Source organism: Apaloderma vittatum, unplaced genomic scaffold (genome assembly GCF_000703405.1).
Source record: "Apaloderma vittatum isolate BGI_N311 unplaced genomic scaffold, ASM70340v1 scaffold38013, whole genome shotgun sequence".
In the NCBI taxonomy this organism is placed as follows: domain Eukaryota; kingdom Metazoa; phylum Chordata; class Aves; order Trogoniformes; family Trogonidae; genus Apaloderma; species Apaloderma vittatum.
Genome location: NW_009710509.1, coordinates 3740 through 9851, shown reverse-complemented (window position 1 = coordinate 9851; position 6112 = coordinate 3740).

The following is a 6112-nucleotide window of genomic DNA, read 5'->3' as shown; positions in this document are numbered from 1 at the left end:
CAAATGGAAATGTAGATTAAATATTCTGATAAGCTGCTGTTCATCTACATACTTCTGAGATCCGACCACATTAACTAAAATTATATTAAAAAATTTATTTTTTGAAAGAGTGAATTTTGCAGTTAATCTCTTTATAAAATTAATAGGGCATTGTGATGCTTACAGAACTGTAGAAAGACATACCAAGGGTCTGTATATTAAGCATTATAAACTGGCATATATCCTATTTCAGCAAATAACAAGATAGGACAGTCAGACTTCAGTAGATTTTCTAAAAAATTGACCTAGAGTTTCCTTGTGTGACATTTAGAGAACATTGACTTATTTGGCATTTCTGATTACTCTTTTCTCTCTTGCAGAAAAATGGATCTACTAATTCTGACATACAGAAAGCGTGCTAAAGAAGTTCCACTAGTGTTTAGTTAAGTGTATTGGCCTGTTAGTTCAAACCACTAGGGAAAATGATTCATTTTTATAGCTGGGGACAAATACTCTAAATGCAGTTCTACTGCATGCTTCCCAAAAAAATTTAATTTCATAAGAATTTAGATGCCTTTTGATACACACATTCCAGGAAGCAGAACAAAATATTGTTCAGTGTATTCATCAGATATGTGGCACTGTATGTAAAACTAATGATAATTTACTGAAGTTTTATGAATAGCAGGACATACCTACATATGTGTTTTGATAGGGCTGTATTCTCTGTACTAAAAATACATCTCCTCAGATATAAAGATCTGTTATCTTTGTATAGCATGAATGGAATTAATCTCATAAAAACCAGCCACTTAAAAGTCTCTTGTTCAGTTTAAAGCACTGTTTTCATACAGAGTGAGGTGGGTCCACCCGATACCTTTCAGAAGAGACATCAATCTCCAGTGGAAGATTCTTCCCAAGTAACTTAAATGATAACTTTAAGACGGAACAAATCACATTTGGAAAATGCATCTCTATTACTGCAGAGGGATTCTAGACAAAAGTTGTTAGAGGGTTTTAATTAGAAATATCCCAGTCCGTGTTTGTAATTCTGGTAACTATTTCATTACCTTCCTTTTGTTTTTGTGGGTTTTTTTTAAGAAATGCATACTTAACAGTTGCCATGAAATCATGAAGTACATACTTTGCATGACATTGTGTTGTTGTATTTATCTTTCCTACTTTATTAAGCTAACTATCTAAATACCTTAGATGGATTCATCTCAACTAAGTATCTACAGTGAAGACATCTACTTCTAAGTTACTTGATCTACTCTGTCTTTATAGTCATATAAAGAAGTAGACATTTTTAGGAAATTATTCAATTGGTCAGATTGCAAACATCTATTTCACCGCGATGTTAATCACACTCTGAAGGTATGTCTTACTTTCCATGGTTTGCAAAGGAACTTGGAGTGAATAGTTTAGATTTCTAGACATCTACATTAGGCCAGAAAAACTCCTTCCTTTGAGACTACAGTGAAATTTTTTTTTCTTCTTCTTCCCTTTTGGACAGTGTGTGTGTACTGAAGTGTAGAAAATGAAAGAAGAGTTCATGCTTTGTTATAGTATGTTTCCACAACCCTCAATAGTCACCTGCCTTATTTGCGTAAAATAATAAATAGTTCAGCAGTTTACTGGACAAACAAAAGACTTCCACTCTCTGCCATGAGATTTTTTAGAGCATGGTTATTCAGAACTGATTTTTCTCCCTTACAACTCAGCTTAAAAGGACTTGTGGGATATGGCCATGACAGAGCTAGAGTGCTTGGAGGCTGCTGGACCTGAGTAAAATCTTAGAAGGGTGAAAAGTGCCAAAGCCATACATTAATATTAGACTGCTGAATGGCTGTCCCAGCGAAGCTTTCTCTCCTCTTCTGCGCATTCAGCAGTGGAGACAGGAGGGACGGATGTCTGCGCAATTTAAACCCTTGGGCCTGCAGCTGAACAATGATGTAATCTGCCTTGTCTGGCTTAAAGGATGTTCAGACCGATATGCAAAGGAGTCGTGAAACAGGAGATGGTTTGTTTTGTTAATTTTATTAAAATGTCTTATGAATTATTGGCAATATCTTTGATAAACCTTTTATTATAGTTATGTTTTTCTGGTGTGTGTTTCTTACTGATTATATTTTCAAGTTAACCTACACTTTTTTTCATCCCTGTGCTTCATCGGGGAACGATGAGACTTGCACAACAGATGGAAAAAAGTAGTGGCGAAATTTTAATGTTGAGGTCACAGATTTGATTCTGTTCAGAGGCCAACAGTTATTGCTAAGGCTCAGTTACAATGGAAGATGTTAGATGTTCAGCTGAGCCAGCACATTAGAATCCAGAGTTTCCTAGTATTTGAGGGGATGAGAGATTTTAGTTCACTAGAGATCATGAGGAAACTCTGGATCCAAATATCTGCTACTTAAATGACAGCAAAGTAACAATAAGAAACAATAAATAATAATTCTGTGCTCATTAATTCATCCTTGCTAAACAGTCCTGGTAATTTTGCCATGTGTTTTTTTGTTATTTTTTTATTCCATGTTGTAAGTTTACTGAAAAGAAACACAGGTTTTGTGATGCTTGATATTTACCATAGAAAAGCCGCCATTGCAGTACTCATTAAAAAAAATCATATTAACATCTCAATAGCAATGTATCAAAACTTAATTGTTTTTTGTCCTTTTTGCATATCATTAGCATGTGGTGTTTTATTTGTCTTTGACTAGTGCTTCCATGAAACAATCAAACGAACAGTTTGCTGGCAGCTGTTTTAATGAACGCGTTGTCTTCAATAATGCATTAAATTAGACTGAAAAGCTGTATTGAGCAATGATGTACTAAATTATGTGGGATTTTGTGATTCATCAGGCCCATTTTTTCAGTCTGTAATGGATACTTTATTTTACAAAGCTGAGGCATATTTCTATAGGGAGAGGGAGAACCAAGCAATAAGAGGAAAGGAATAAAATAATGCATGTAATACATAGTGATGCATTTAAATACGTATATGGATTTGAAGCTACTGATATTTACAAGAACAAGGAATGTCACAAGAACAGCTTTGCTGATTTAATATATTCTGTCGTATCCTGCATACTTTCTTACAGAACGTACAGTCTGAGCATCCTAGCAGTGCTTTACACAAGGTGACAAACATCTGTTAATGTTGTCCTCTCATCCTCTTTCTCTTGAAATAAACATCTCTGTGAGTTTGACCAGACATGCCTTTGTTACTTTGTAGAGCCTCCTTAGCTAGGCTCTAGAGCAGGACTACAAAAATGATCACCGGGCTGGAGCACTTCTCCTGCAAGGGCAGGCTGAGAGAGTTGGGTCTGTTCAGCCTGGAGAAGAGAAGGCTCCACGGAGACCTTACAGTGGCCTTCCAGTGCCTGAAGAGGTCTACAGGAAAGCTGGGGAGGGACTGTTCACAAAGGCATGTAGTGACAGGACAGGGGACAATGGTTTTAAACTAGAGCAGAGTAGATTTAAACCAGCTATCAGGAAGAAGTTCTTTACTGTGAGAGTCGTGAAACACCAGCACAGGTTGCCCAGAGAGGTGATGGAGGCTCCATCCCTGGAGACACTCAAGGTCAGGCTTGATGGGGGTCTGACCAACCTGATCTCGTTACAGATATCTCTGCTCACTGCAGCGAGGTTGGACTAGATGGCCTTTAAAGGTCCCTTCCAGCCCAACACATTCTATGATTCTATGAACAGGATTTTATTCAGTAGGTCAGCTCTATTCCTTGCTCCTTGGTAAAGTGACGCGTGTTGTGTTGGGCGAGTTTCACATGTTCATTTTATTTACTCAGAATATATATAGGTCAAAACTCTGCTATTCCACTTACCTTCCTTGATATTTCAACATAATGATGTTGTTTAGAATGAAAAACATCCACTTTCCTGGTTAGTTTTGCTTTCTGATCATGCTTGCATGTTGCTCACTGCAGCTACTCTGTTAAACGAGGAGGTGGTTTTAGCTTCCAGACAAGTTGGTCTCAGCCTAGGAAGGAGAAATGTAGCCTCCTTTTCTCCCTTCTGCCACACCAAAACCTTGGTTTTCTTCACAGTTGCATAACAGCACAGATATCCTTAATTCCATAAAGACAAAGGATAAGGACACTAAGTAATTCCATAGGTTTGATGTGCCTAAGTCTGAAATTGTTGACCAAAATAGTTCTGTTTACATGCTTAACAGATTCATAATCACTGAGGTCTTAAACTCATGAGATATTTCCTTCTTTGACTTCAAAGACCTACTGTTCTGTTTTGTGCTTTGCCTGGTCTGAGCAACTCAGCTCTAATCTCCTGCATCAGTAAAACTGGGATTTAGAAACATTCCATGCATTTCAGGGAGAAGAACCTGCAGATTATCTCAAGACAATGTTTGGCACACGCTGCTAAGATCAGACCTCCTCAAAAATCTCCCGATAACTACCTCCTCTTAAAATCATGGAGATGGTGTTTTCTTCTTTGAACAGATCACTGGCGCAGACAGTGTGAGGACCAAGTGCAATTTCTGCCCCAAAATACCTACATTTTAACCAGTGGAACAGGCTAGTGTGTGGAATAGACTAAAAGTTCCCATTAATTTTTTTTTGCCATGTTTCCTGACCTGTGCAGAGTTGATCCTTACTGCCCACGGCCAGCAGTGTAGCTGCACTGCCTGCACACTCACTGCGTGCCTATCAACCCCTCAGGAGGGATTGCTGAATAGAAAAGACAGAGACAGTGCTGGGAGGAAAGACCAGAATTTCTCCATCTCACATGAGAGGTCCAACTCATAATTCAAAACAGCCTGAATGATTCTCTCTTTATCTCCATGTTCCTTTCCAGCAACGTCACAGGAGTTGTCTGCACTCAGATTTGGCTGAAGTAAGAGAGAGAATAAGTGGAAGTTTGGGGGTTTTCATCTGAGAGCACTAGAAACGTCTTCATAAAATGATCTCTTTCGAGCATCTTCTTTGCCTTTCCAGTCTCTGATCCCTTTTGGACATGAACTCCTTGTCTGTGCAGTGCCCAGCACAGCAGTGGCCTCTGGGTGGTACTGCTGCACCTGTGCAAGTGGCTCAAGGGAAAATCACATTTCAACCTCCCTTTCTGAGCAAGCTACTTGTAAATGTACTAATTTTAGTGGAGTTTTTATAACTCGCTCAGACTGCTATTTCAAAACCCTTACTGTAGCATTATTAGCTTGTTTATTAACAACCTTGAACACCACATCTTCCCCTCTACCTTCTCCTTCTTATTCATCAGTGGTAAAGTTCTGTGAAACAAATTATACTCTCCAATATATTTGTATACTGGAGACAATGCAAATGTTCAAGCTTCTTGAAAGTGTAATTAGTCTTTGTCCTTGATGAAGACTCATTAGAAACAACTCATCCTGATTTGTAAGATTCAGGCTGATGCTTTGGGGAAAGGGAGGGAGAAGGGGAGGACTAATGCATTTGAAATCCAGAGTGATTTTTTATGGGAGTGATGTGTCAAAATAAAATCACCACCCATTAAATTAAAGTTGCAATGACTAGTTCTCTCTAGATGGATCTACAAATCAGGAGACCCTAAGTTTAATGGAAAACAGTATTTCTGGATATCACAAGTGTTGATTTTTTGGACCAACTGGAACTCCCAGGAAACGATGAAATTTTGGATATATCCTATAGAAAATCCATTCTAACAGGGATTATAATGTACTTCTATTTAATATTAATTCAGTAAGGAAAAAACTAGAAGGACTCATGGCAGTTTAAAAAAGGCAATCATATATTAAAGAGAGAGTCAATTAGCAGAAAATTAGCAACAACTAGGAGGTCAAAATGTTTGCAGGAAACATTGAGAATTAAGAATCCATGGTATAACTCCAGGAAAATATTGAATTGCTAAACATTTGAGAGCACATTTATAAACTTAACAACAGCAAATTGCTAGGACCAGGCAGAATCTATGCAAAAATACTACAGCAGCTCAAGTGTGACATTGTTGAACTTCTCACATGCACTTACCCAATCACTCAAAGTAGGCTTTGTGCCAAACGAATTGTAAGCATCAGCTGGGACATCAGTCTCGAAAAAACATGAAAGCTGCTCTGGGGAACTACATTTCTGTTAGTCTGATTTTCTATCAAGCCATTTTG